At 41.8% G+C, this 14,263-nt stretch overlaps 1 protein-coding gene across 14 annotated transcripts in view; it reads left to right on the forward strand.

Annotated features, from left to right (window-relative positions):
- The window catches only part of LOC147799642 (uncharacterized), a 564,475-nt gene that overhangs the window by 18,424 nt on the left and 531,788 nt on the right, over positions 1-14,263 (forward strand). The window contains exon 4 of one of the 14 annotated variants that reach the window (XM_087134148.1): positions 6,929-6,978. The exons of the other annotated variants lie outside the window; for them this stretch is intronic. The gene's annotated coding sequence lies outside the window, so the exon portion shown is untranslated. Of the gene's footprint in view, positions 1-6,928; positions 6,979-14,263 lie in introns of those variants that run through there. 14 annotated transcript variants of the gene reach the window in all.

Consider the following 14,263-nt stretch of genomic DNA (forward strand, 5'->3'; position numbering starts at 1 on the left):
ATGTATGAAAATTAATTAAACCCAAATATAATTCGACAAGCCCTCTTTAGGATAAATTCAATCCTATTTACATGGACTTTTGACAGGTTTCCATTAAAAACAATGGTACCCTATTCTAATACATGTACTGGCCGAATATAACCCCTATAGATAGTAATGAGGTCTGCCATCGGTAAATCAAAATGCTTAAGACATCTTACATGTAGCATGTATAATTTATCATTACATTTCTTGATCATTTCATTAACATGTGCATCCCACTTTAAGTCACATTGGACTATAATTCCAAGGATCCTAGCAGTAGTAACTTCCTTTAATTGATCAACTCCAATTAAAATTGGTACTGATAAACGTGGTTGTTTTGAAAAGAAACTGTCATTTTATAGCATTTGTTTGTGTTTAACCTCATATTATTGGTATTAGACCAATCCCAAAAATCCTATAATACATCTTGAAAAACAGATGGTCCTGTGGGACTCCAACAATCTACCAAGGTTAAGTCATCTACATGTACTTACATGTACTTGAAGACAGATATTGATGAATCGGCACATGCATCATTAATCATTATTGAAAATAGAATATGCCCTAGTTTCGTACCCTGAAGTACCCCAGCATGAACTCTACTCCATTCAGACCTACTGGTAGTCCCAAAATATTTAACACACTGACGACGACAATAAAAAAAATCAAAATCCAACTGATAATCCTCCACTTACATGTACAGTATATTCCTATCCACCTTCATCAAAACAAAGATAGCAAGAAAAAAACTCAATAGAGAATCAAACTATTTCTCTGATATATGCAAAGCCAAAACCAAGAAAACCAAATCCAATAAAAAAAACATTTCTTAGAAGAACGCAATTATTAAACCAACCCATCCAAAGTGACACTAATGCAAACCGGCAAAAAAAAATTGAAAGGTCTTAGCTCCATCCCCCACTCCAGCTGAGCCAAACTGCACAACACAATGTAAGGCCTACTATCCATATTTGGAATAGCTGGGGAAATAGCTGCCCAACGAAGTGCAAGTTCTTTTTCAACTGCCTCCTTTTTTGTGAAATTCTGGGTTTGTCTGCGCTATACCGGTCCTTATCTCGCACAGTAAATGCTTAATATAATGGAATATGAAAGATCTAAAAATGATCTAAAAAATGCAATCTTGGTGTCATCTGAAAGGCCATATGTTCCTCTTTCTATTCATAGAAGCTTCATATTCATATTTGCAGTAGTTAGGGAAATATCTGCCAAAGGAAGTCCGAGTTCTTTTTCAACTGCCTCCTATTTTTGCGGAATTCTTGTTTCGTGTGCGCTATACCAGTCTTTGTCCTGCGCAGAGAATACTTCGTATATTCGAGCATCAAAGGATAGTTGTAGTCGTTAGGGAAATAGCTGCCAAAGGAAGTGCAAATTCTTTACCAACTGCCTCCTATTTTTGCGGAATTCTGGCTTCGTCGGCGCTATACCAGTTCGGTTCCCGCACAGTGAATGCTTTATATAATTGAAGATGAAACATGTTAAAATTATCTGAATCTGGCAATCTTGGTATCATCTGAAAGGCCGTACATGTATGTTAATCTAACTATTCATATAAGTTTCATATCCATATTTGCAGTAGTTAGGGAAATATCTGCCAAAGGAAGTGCGAGTTCCCCAAAACTCACTCCTGGCAAGCTTCGATGTTGTCTCTTCGCAAACCAACATTCACTAGGCACAAGCCTGGTAATCAGTATGCAAAGCCTACAACACAACAAACTTCGGCTACGCCATAACAAACCCCGATCAAACTACATCCGCACTCTCCCTGAACTTGTTCTAGGCTGGAACTTTTTTCAGTTCCGAGGTAAATTCTTCAGAAAGAAAATCAGATGTGCAATAGGATTAGTAGCAAGCCCAGAAATTTGCGACAAAGCTTTACACATACTTGAGTCAGAAATAGGAGGCACTTGTTCCACTGACTAGCCCTAGCCCCAACCGTAGCCATAGCCGTAGCCCCAACCCTAGCCATAGCCGTAGCCCCAACCCTAGCCGTAGCCATAGCCTCAGCCATAGCCGTAACCCTAGCTGTAGCCATAGCCGTAGCCCCGACCCTAGCCTCAGCCATAGCCGTAACCCTAGCCGTAGCCATAGCCCTAGCTGTAGCCATAGCCCTAGCCATAGCCGTAGTCCCAACCCTAGCCATAGCCATAGCCGTAACCCTAGCCGTAGCCATAGCCCTAGCCATAGCCGTAACCCTAGCCGTAGCCCTAGCCGTAGCCGTAATCCTAGCCGTAGCCCTAACCCCAGCTTGCCTTGAGTGAGTTTTGGAAATCCTTTATGACAGCAAAACGAATAAATCTGACACGTCATACTCCTATGTACATGATTATAAGCAGACACCACTCCATTTGAATAAATTTGGTTACCATTGGGGCCTCGGTTCAACAGTTATAGCTGATTTATGTCTTTCCTTTGGTTGTATACAAACTTTATGCTTTGAAAAAATGGCGTTAAAGCCCCAGGCATTAGTACACATAAACTATGGCGCTGCTCTATACCCAGCCTCAAGGGAAAATCTCACAGGGTTTAAACCGGCAAAATTCGAAAGGCAACTTCGAGGCAAACACTTTTCTTTGAGACCTCAACCTCGTATCTTCTACCATACGAAAGTTATGACCTCATTTCTGGTCAGTTTCAAAAAAATAAGGGAAAACAGAAACTTTGTTGTCCCAAAGATAGCTCTTGACCTGATTCGGATGCAAAATATATCTGAGCCTGGATGCCTAGTCATTTTTAGTGATTTTTCAAGGTGTCACCAAAAAAGTAGTGTCATCGGGGAAAAGGCATCAACCCCGTGACCTTTTGACCTGTGACCAGTAAACTTAAATTCAAGGTAGATGAAGAGTTGCACTACCTTTCTTGGAAGGCTCAAGGTCAAAGGTCACGGGAGTAAAAGGTTATTCAAGGTCACCAAATGGGGACACCCGTACTAAACGCCATCCCTATCCTTAAGAAATATCTAAATCTTGCAATCTTGGTTTCATCTGCAAGGCCACATGTTCCTCTATCAATTCGTATAAGTTTCATATCCATATTTGAAGTAGTTAGTTAAATATCTGTAAAAGGAAATGCCAGTAGTTGCCAAACTGTGTTGTATTTTTTAGTCAATCTGGCTTCGTCTGCGCTATACCGGTCCTTATCCCGCACAGAGAATGCTTCATATATTTGAGCATAAAAGGAGTAAAAATAATCTGAATCTTGCAATCTTGAAGTCATCTGAAAAGGCACCTGTTCCTCTATTTATACCAGTTTCATATTTGCAGTAGTTAGGGAAATATCTCCAAAAGGAAGTGCGGGTTCTTGTGTCACTGCTTATATTTTACCGTAATTTCGACTTGCGGTATACCAAGTCCTGTACTCGCAAAGAGAATGCTTTATATATTCGAGCATAAAACCTCTTAAATTTAATTAAATCTCTTAATCTTGGTGTCACTTGAAAGGGCTTATGTTCCTATTTCCATTCCTATAAGTTTCATATTCATATTTACTGCAGTTTGGAAAATATCTGCAAACGGGTGTAGGAGTTGTTGTCTGACTGCTTAATATTTTGCGTAAGTCTGACTTTGCAGTATACCGTCTTCTGCACTCGCACAGAGAATGCTTATTCGAGCATAAATGGTCTAAAAATTATGTAAATCTTGCAATCAAAATCTTGGTGTCATAAATATTTAGCATACCCTGTTTCTTATTATATTCTTTATTTTCTTATCTTTGTTTACAGACTTCTTGTTAGAGTGTACTTGAAAGGCCACTTATACCTACTGTGTTGGGTTTTGGTTTTTAATCTTTTTAAAGTTTTAGTCTTTGAGTGTTTTTTAGTCCGTTAGTCCTTTTGTTTTTTGGTTTTTTTTTTCATTTTTCCTGTACTTTTCATTAATAAATTATTTTTGTGTCCCTTTTTTTGAAGGTGTCTGAGTCCTATTAATTCAGTTGCCTGCGACTTTTTCTTCAAAGATCCTTGGTTTAATTAGAGTTGTTGTTTTGCGAGTTCCTCATAGTGTGCCATTTTTCCCCATTAGACATGGACGCTCCATTTGCGACTCCCAACTTTTCATCCGTTCGGATTTAGGCAGTCTGACTTTAATCTCCAATTTATGCTGTTTAAATGCCCGATGTCCTCCAATACGCTGACGTCATCGGCCACTCTTAACTAGTCTTCCAGGAACAATGCCTGATAAAGATGAGGTCAGTCCTTATCCCGCCCACACAACAGTCGTACTTGGAGTTTCAAAAAGAAATATCCCCTCTATTTACACCTACCTATGAAACTTTTGTTCATGGATGAGTGTAAGCCTGCCCTTTCACAAAATAAGCAGTGGTCACAAAGTACTTGGGGAACAAGGCCCACACAGTGACCAAATTCTCCTCCCTCAAGTCAGGCTGCGAGATCCTCGGCGATGTTTTTGACTGTTGGCCCGGTGATCGTCTAACCCGCTTGGTGACTGGGTGGACCGTCAGTTTTTCTTGGTCTACCTTGCTTACCCATTATTATAATCCTTTGATTGCAAACGGACCTTTTGCTCAACAAGTGAAGCAGCTAGTGACTGCTGGAAATGTACGTATATCCTGTGGCTTGTAAAGCCTGGGATGTCTCCACTGACTGACTCAAGCAAAGCTAGACCATAACTGAAACAGTTTGCAATCGAGCTAAAACGAACGCGCACTCCGCAGCCCCAATCTGGTCATTTATGCACTTCCGACCACGCAGCTGAATTTTGATATCAGAGTTTTACCTCTGTGATAGCGCTGTGACCTTCCATAAGTTGTCTGCCCTTGAGGGTGGAGACTAACTTTTTGTTGCTCTACCCTTAACTTTGAAAATGTTTACATATTTCACCTCATTGCATTTGCAGCATTCCGACCCCCCCTCAATTCTGACATAGCTAAGCTGCAACAGTCTAAATTTTTTAAAGAAATATTTTCCTAAATAGTCCACACAACAAATTGAAAAGGTATTTAGATCTTTGGCCATTTAGTTAGAGAAGTATTGAGTTTTTTCGTTGCTCTGCCCTTGACTTTGAAAATTTGACTCCCAACTTTTCATCCGTTTGGATTTAGGCAGTCTGACTTTAATCTCCAATTTATGCTGTTTAAATGCCCGATGTCCTCCAATACGCTGACGTCATCGGCCACTCTTAACTAGTCTTCCAGGAACAATGCCTGATAAAGATGAGGTCAGTCCTTATCCCGCCCACACAACAGTCGTACTTGGAGTTTCAAAAAGAAATATCCCCTCTATTTACACCTAATGTACCTATGAAACTTTTGTTCACGGATGAGTGTAAGCCTGCCCTTTCACAAAATAACCAGTGGTCACAAAGTACTTGGGGAACAAGGCCCACACAATGGCCAAATTCTGCTCTGCCCTCTCCACAAATTCACTGGCAAGGCAGGGAGATAAAGATGCTACTCCGTTCCCAAGATCTGATGCTAATGGCTACTTACTTATCAGGTACCTTCGATGATTGATGTTGTAGGTACCTTACTTAATTTACGACCTACTACAGTAGTAAGGTTCTAGCAGACACCTCTTCAGTCAGATGAATACCTGTGTCTGCTCGTTCAGCTACCCTCTTGGATACATGTCTGCCTGGCTGTTCGGCCGAACTGCAGTTACTGCATGTACATGTACACAGGTTTCCTCTTACAGTTGCTCAACCCCTGTCAGCCTGTCAGTGTCCTAGGGGCCCTTACTCTGGTAACCTTTATCTCCTACTCCCACCAGCTAATAACCATTCCCACAATCAGACATTCTGGAGACTGGCTTTTGTAGGCAGATGTGCAGATGAGGCTGGAGCTTTCCAGAACATCACTTAGAAGCATACTGGTTCTTAATCTTCAGTTTTCTGTCGTTTTTTTCACTCTCCGATCTAAGTAAGTTCAGCTCTTGTCCTTTGTCTGGGCCTTCATAACACTAGCATATCTGTGACCAGTGAAACTGTAGATGGGTTTCGACTGCTGGTTTCTACTGGCACTTCCCGAATTGTATGGCTTACTCCTATGTCCGAACTTTCAGATTCCAGGAACAGGAGTATATTGGTTATCACATTGTTGCTTCACCAGATAAATCACCATTGCAGGGACACTCTCCCTATACCTTGGCCTCCTAAAAAAGACAGTTGCCCTTATGAACATTGGACTTTGAGATTCTCAAAGCCAACAACTCTTCACTAAATGCATATGCTTGCTCTCAGAGAAAGATTCATGCAGTAGAATAGACACATCACTATGTGACGGAGTCAGTTCCTTAGGTACCAGACAACCGACTCTGCGCGACTCTGCGCATTACTGTCCCTTCATTCACATGGAACATCTAGCTGTTGTTGTCCTGTGCCAGACCCCCTCACCTTTAGGTCTTAGTCGCAGACAACCCTTTTCTTCGTCTTCCAACAGGGTAGAGTTGTAGAGCATGTAAAAGCATACATGCCCCTCTCTGTTAACGTTACTCCCGGCAATCCTGTTAGAATTTGCCAGGAAAGACATCTTTTCTTTGTGTCGTTCAGACCTTCCTAACTCTGAAGTTTGACTTACCTATTTCCCTGCTATTCAAGGCACGGTGAAGGGTGTACATTGTAGTGCTTCAATTCAAACACCAATAAGTGCAGTACATGTAACTGATTCTTGTCTTCCATGAGACTCGGAACTGCAGTTTTCAATCATACATGTACTTAGCAACTGTCTGCTGTCACAGTTACCCAATGTGCTCCACCATCGACTCCCATTCCTTAGACAATGCATGACTCCAGGTATTTCCTTCCTGGTATGTCCTTTTTTTATGTTTCTTCCAAATACTGAGTCCATGTCTGGCTGGGAGTTGTTACGGGCATATTCCTATATTGATGATAGATGGCCCTTTATTCCTTTTATGTCTTTTTGTATTCTGTAGCCATCCCACCACCTGGACCGGTGCTACTCTGCATACATAGTGACTGTTTGGGTAGGTTGGCTGTAGACTTCTCCCCCACAGTAGTGTGGGTTAAGTCTATTAGGGAATACATACCCAACCAGTCCTCTCCCACCCGTCCTTGGCTACAACATTCTTAGTCGCGTTCGAAAAGAAGGACGAACATGGCAGCACGACCACAGTGCATATTGGGAGGCCAAGGGGCACCATGGATGATCAAGTCTTTTCAGCGAATAGCTATACGCGCATGGGAAATTTGCATTTGTAGTGACTGTTTGGGTAGGTATTCTCTAGTAGACTCGACCCACACTACTGTGGGGAAGATATTAACCTAGTTTTAAAATTACTATAGACCATGTGCCTGGCGGTTTGCGCACTCACTGCATTTTGCATGAAGTTGGTTAAGGAGTGACGTCAAAGGTTACATAATTAAAAAGCAATCTGACCTGCAATGTCACTCCTTAACCACTTGCTGCTGGGTGGATTTTTCTTGAGCAAGACAAGATGCTGGGTCCTTTTCAAGATTTTCCGTTTTCAAAATTCTTCAAAAATTCATCAATTCATTTAATGGCCGTTAATACCAAAATGAAGGACTCTTTGGGACTACTCTAAAGTTGACAGGTAACTTTCATTGACTCCTGAATATTTCAGCTAGTCCTGCAGCCTTGGAAAAAAGAGCCCAGATTGTGCGGTGTTACGTAAGATTCTTTTGTTCCCGAAACCAGCACAATGCACCGCTGACCTCTTTTCAATAGGGGCCAGATTAGCATGCAGCAGTGCTGTGTGGCTCATGGCCGCGGTGGTGGAGAGTCTTTGTCCCCGGTGTTAATCCGCTTGCTCTAAATGCCTCAAACCGCGGTATACTGTTACAAAACAAAGCAGGATTATTTCTACAATTGAGAGCAAAAAAATGTCGGTAGTGCCCAGCAGCTCAGTCTTTTGTGGTGAGCACGGTCTTTTGTTTTAAGGCCCAACTCTTTTGTCCCAGTTCTGGGCACCCCGGCAATGCACATAAAGCCAATGTACTCGAAAACAGGTCGCCCGGCAGGAAGTGGTTAAGTAAATTTTATGTAAACCACGATGCTTGCGCAGACCTCCGGGCACACTCCAATAAAATTGTATCGTGACGTCTGAGCTAGGGCACAGTGTCTATGTGCATTGAATTTAGAAGATTCCATTTCTCGGACACTCTCAATAGAAATGACATTAAATTGATTGTACACGGACCATCGGTACCGATAGTCCGTGTACAAACCAGAATGGACCAATCAGGATACAGCGCCCATGGCTTGTGTACTGCCAGAACGTAGCCAATAAGAGTGCACATGCTCACCTTGCTCCACGCCCACAGTGGCCTTCAAGATCCAGAATTGCAAGCACATAAACAGCGGGATGGCCACAGGGTTTTACGAGCGCTGTGACAGCATGTGGTTTCGTGATTTACCACTGCACTGACCTTCAAGGTTGTGACTGGGGTTGTCAAGCACCCAAATATTAAAACATAAAGTCAGCAGTAGTAAGGAAAAAGAAAGAACAGTGCAGTGGGGAAAATTTGCAAACTGCCTAGTGGAAGTCGTAGCAAAACAGAATAGAGTAGTGCACACTTATTAAATTGGCTTTAAGGCAACGATATAGAAAACTCAGCTCCCCGAGAACATATGCCTGCGTGGGCTTTCAATTTTTGAACTGGACAGTGTATTGTATGATGGAACTGAACCATTGCAAACTAGGTATACTCTGTTGATTCCACTGGGCAACTCAATATGAGAATCCAGAAAGACTGATAAAAATCATGATGATTTAAAATTTCGTTCTTTATTCGGAACATCTTCGGGGACATCTTTAGATGGCTTTCATTAGTCTTTTGTTTTTCATTCTGTTGAGACATCTGAATATTATCAGTTGATCACCTACTGGTTTCCACTAGGCACGTACCAGGCTAATTATACACATGTCCATGTACTGTACAAGTGTACAATCACAGTAAAAATTGTCCTGAAGACAGTGCTGAAATAATGAAGTCAATGTGAACTGCTTTACCAAAATGTCCCCGGTGTTTTTCATGTGTATGAGCTGATTTTTTGTGAGGGTTCCATGGCCCCGTTTTGTTCCGGCCTGTCCATCATATTCCTTTATTTTAATGGGGCTGGATCCGCCCGTCGAGAATACCCACTTGGCTGTTTCCTTCACACATTCAATAACGGAAAAGAGGGGTGCGAAAAGGGAAAAGGGGGTGCAGGAGCGAATTTGCATGTGGGGAGTATTCAGTATTGTCGAGAAAAAAGCGGGGTTCAATAACGGAAAAGAGGGGTGCGAAAAGGGGATGCAGGAACGAATTTGCAGTGTGCGGGAGTATTCAATTTTGTGGAGACAATAGCGCGTGTGAGAACGGAAAAGAGGGGTGCAAGAAGGGAAAAGTAGGGTGCGAGAAGGGAAAAGCGGGGAACAGGAGCGAATTTCGAGGGTGCAGAGTATTCAGTTTTGTCGATTTATTGTATTTTGCATTGCACGTCTGATTGAGTTGAAACCTTGCAGATAGTTAGGAAGGGAAGGTTTATAAACAGAGATTGGCCTCATGTGATGACAATGTCATCGGCAGACGAGTCATGTGACATTAGAGGTGCACTATTTAAAACTCCTGAAATACATGTACAGGTATATGTCCAATTGGGTTGTTGTTGTTGTTGTAGAATTAATGGCATGTATGGCATACGCTAGTGCCCTTTATGCCATTAGCAAAAAGGTCGCGGTAGCTAAAGACACTTGATCAGACAGTTAAGAGTGGATATTATGAGAGCTGGAAAGGAAAAACAAAAGGACATTAAAAATGCTACAACAGAATGGCATTAACATGTGAGCAAGAGAAGAAAGAACGCCAATGATCCTCCGAACATGCAGTGTCGCTGGTGCCCTGCAAGGTCGGACCGTGTACCGTGCAGTTTAAGGGCCCGGGCCCCGCCGGGTTCTTCGCAGGTCCACAACACCTTCAGGTGATGAAAGGCAACACTGTGTCCAGCAAACCATTGGCATCCGGCACATGCGCAATAATCTCAAAATCTATCTCAAAATCTCAAAACACTCTAAAGGGAGAAGTTAGATATTGACATTACAGTTATGGATGTATTTTAGGGAGAAATATTTTTGCCCTAATAATTGTGTGAGATTTATTTGAGCGTCAGTTAAACCTAGTGTTTTCTGGAAGGTCTGTCTCTGTGTATTGAGCTTATTACACTCAAGCAGGAAATGTTTGATGTCATTGATAGTGCTGCAAGAATCGCAGAGATTATTGGAAGTTTTTCCAATGTTGCAGAGGAAAGTATTAAGTCCTTTGCAGATGCCCAGGCGAAGTCTGTGTAGTTTAATTTCTTGTGTACGTCCTTTGCCCCATTTTGTATAGGTAAAGGAAGGGTCAAGCTGAAGGTGCTTAGAAGGGTCAATATTTGGGACGGACTTTGTCCATTTATATATGAGATCATTTTTAAAACAGCGTTTGATTTCGTTGTCAGAGAAAGGGATGTGATGGTGAACATTTGGTTTTTTGTTCCAAGTTTAGCTAATTTGTCAGCTTTTTCGTTGCCAGGAATATCACAATGGCCTGGAATCTGTTCGAATACAACAATGTTTCCTTGGTGCTGAATATTAATGAGGGTATGTTGAATGTCACAGACAATTTTATTCTGGGGCAGGGGGTTAGCAATAGCTTGGATGGCACTTAAACAGTCACTGAATATACAACAGTGAAGTGGATTGACGGTTTCTATCCATTCCATGGCTAAGAGGATGGCGAAAAGTTCAGCTGTGAAAATAGAGATAAACTGTACCATTGTTAAGTCTGACTGTTTTGGAGTCGTTAAATTGGGGAATATGCAGACTGCAGCCAACTGTGTTGAGGTCAGGATTAAAAGATCCATCAGTAGATCCGAAGTGATTTATGCCAAACCGTATTAACCACTTCGTGCAGGGGCATTTTTCAACGTTGAGGATGCTGGGCCGGCATGACTATCATTTTTTCCGTTTTCAAAATCCTTCAACAATTCATCATTCCATTTAACAGTCGTTTATAGCCGCACGGAGTAATCTTTAGGCACTACTCTAAGTTGACAGGTGACCTTCATTGACGCCCGAATATTTCAGCCAGGCCTGCAGCCTTGTAAACAGAGCCCAGATTGTGCGGTGTTATACAACTGTCTTTTGTTCACGAACCTGGCTCAGTGTACTGCTGACCTCTTTTCAATAGGGGCCAGATTAGCATGCAGCGGTGCTGTGTGGCTCATTGCTGCGGTGGTGGAGAGCTTTTGTCCCCGATGGTAATCCGCTTGCTCTAAATGCCCCAAACCCTGGTATACGGTTTCAAAATAACGCTGGATTATCACCACTTTTGAGAGTGAAAAATGCCGGTAATGCCCAGCAGCCTGGTCTTTTGTTTGGAGTACAGTCTTTTGTTACACGGCCCTGTTTCCTTTGTGCGAGGTCGTAGACCCCGGCCAAACATATAAACCATACTGCTCCGATTTCGGAGTCCCCGGCTGGTAGTGGTTAATAACTTCTTTGCTGATACTTCCTCGCATGTTTGGGTCATCATTGTATGAGATCCGGGAAAAGATTTTTGTAGATACGTTACGATTGTAATAGTGCCAATATGGAAAGTTGTTAATCAAAGGGAAGGTACATGTAACAATATTATATTTAGTAGTTCTGGCTTCAAAAGGAGTTTTGTGTGGCGTTTGACTCCATTGCTCATTGAAGTAATTACCGGTATTTTGCCAGTTATCTTGATCAACATACTGATTTGGATGGTTTTTGTGAGCCTTCATTTTGATGCTGTAAATGTCACTCAAGAATTGACGACGGAGGTTCAGTGGAGGGTCGCCACATTCTAGTTGAAGCTTGAAGAGAGGGGTACCTTGTAGAGCCCCTGTACAGATTTTAAGAGCTTGACATTGTATGCTGTCCAATTTTTGTTTCATAGTAATGCAAGTGGAGTTGAAAGCTTCTCATCCATATTCAAGAACTTGTTTGATTAAAGCTGAGTATAACGCGCCCCACGTGTTTCCGCTGATACAGCGCAGGAGGTTAAGTTTTCTTTTGCATTTCATGACAATATTATCTACATGTATATGTAGTTTCCACGTAAGTTTGCTATCAAAGGTAACGCCCAGGAATTTGGCTGATTGTAAAAATTGGATTGAGTGTTCTGGATAGAGAGAGAGATGTTGGTTTTCTGTTTGTTGGTGAATAGAACTGCAACAGTTTTAGGGTAGGATAATTTGAAACCCCATTTTTCACACCAAGTGAGAATATTATTAAGACTATTTTGGATTATTTTCTCAAGGTAAGAGATGTTCCTGTTAGACTTCCATTTGGTTATGTCGTCTGCGTATTGGGAAACTTTGACGTTACGAAGGTGCTGGGAGAGATCGTTCACTGCAATGATAAAAAGCAAAGGACTAATGACACTGCCTAGGGGAACATCATTCTCCTTGGTTCTTTCAGGAGAGAGAATATTGTTGGCCTTAACCTGGATTTTTCTATCACAGAGAAAATTGTCAATCCAGCGGGTTATTCGCCCATGTATGCCCACAGCTTGGAGTTTAATTATGATCCCTTTATGCCACAGCATATCGTAAGCCTTCTCAATGTCAAGAAAGACTGTTTGTTAGCACTGGCTTTGTTAATGGAGGACTCAAGATTAAGAATGTGATCTTCTGTGCTACTTCCTTTACGGAAGCCGCTCTGTTGCTGGCTGAGAAGGTCATGTGTTTCTATATACCACAATAAGCGAGAGTTAACCATGTGTTCCATTAGCTTGCATAAGGTGGAGGTGAGAGCTATTGGGCGGTAAGATGAAGGGTTGGCTGGATCTTTCCCTGGTTTGAGGATAGGAATGAGAATAGTGTCTTTCCACTGCTTAGGACATTGGGGGATGTACCAGATCATGTTAAAGATGATGAGTACAATGTAAGTACTCCCTGATTCCCTGATTTCCCTGGGCAAATATTTGATAACCGCATTGCTGATTTCATCTTTTCCCGGTGTTGTACATTTGGAAGCATCAATGGCATGATTCAATTTGCCAGTGTTGAAAGGTTCAATAAGGACTCCATCATTGTTGTCTTGAAACTTGAAAGTGCTTTCCGCCTCTTTTTTGGTGTTGATGAAAGAGGTGTTGTAGTTTTCATTGCTACTGATTTTAGCAAAATTATCAACAGGGGTCTTAACTTCATCTTTGTCAGTGACAACGTTTTAACCATCATAATTAGCATAATAATGACTGGAATATTGGTCTTTTGTGAGAAGGGTCATTACGTTTGATTTTGTTCCAGATAAGGTTAGTATTACATGTAGTTCTCGGCTTAAGGTCGTTGCAAAATTGTTCCCAGTCTTTTCTTTTTGCAACTTTGATGGTTTTCTTAGCGATAGCAAAGGCAGATGGGAGACTAGTTTTCTCAGTTTTTTTAAAAGCCTCCTTTTTTTTGGTATAACTTTCTGACATTCGTCATTCCACCAAGTGGTAGGTGATTTATTTGTGCAACTAGGTTTGGTATTAGGAACTAGACAATGCGCAATCAAGTTCATGAATGGATCTATAGTAAAGATTGCGGTAACACCATGTATTTATCTCTTCTTTGAGTATGTGTGGTTCTGAGAAGAACCGGGGGATAACTCGACGTTTCGAACAGTGTACTCTGTCCGTCTTTAGGAGACTGCAGGATTCTAACTGGGAGTGGAGCTTATATGGTGTAGAGAAGGATCCAGATGTAGGGATTAGCTCGGTGAGGCGTTAAGGCGGGAACAGTGATGGCGGGAACAATGGATGCTGCACTGGATCCTGGGGCTGCATGCCCTGTGTGTGTGTTTACCGGAGCGTGTCATGAATGAAGTTGTCGTATGTAGTATCAATACTAGCTGTGCTGTCTGGCTTGCTGATAAGACAGTTGCATTCTTTTGTGAATTTGCCCCAAGCAGCTTTTTTAAATGACCACCGAGGTGTAGAGTGGTTAGTGCTTTTATAAATGTGGTGATTAATTTCAATAGTGATTGGACAGAGGTCGCTCCCCATCGTGTTATTTAGAATGGTCCATTTGCATTTGGAGGCTATGCAAGGGGAGGCAAGGGTAATATCTATACATGAAAGGGAACTGCGTGATAAGTTAACTTTGGCACCTTTTCCAGTGTTAAGACAGACCAAGTTGTTGTTAGAGATGATATTGTCAATAATTTGTCCATTATGATCAAGTTAAGAGCTACCCCATAGTGGGTTGTGACCATTAAAGTCGCCACAAATTATGCAAGGCTTGTCAGTGTTTCCCATGATTT

The sequence above is a fragment of the Acanthaster planci genome, linkage group LG03 (genome assembly GCF_054643075.1).
Source record: "Acanthaster planci isolate LZ-2023a linkage group LG03, COTS_SCS, whole genome shotgun sequence".
NCBI classification, from domain to species: Eukaryota; Metazoa; Echinodermata; class Asteroidea; order Valvatida; family Acanthasteridae; genus Acanthaster; species Acanthaster planci.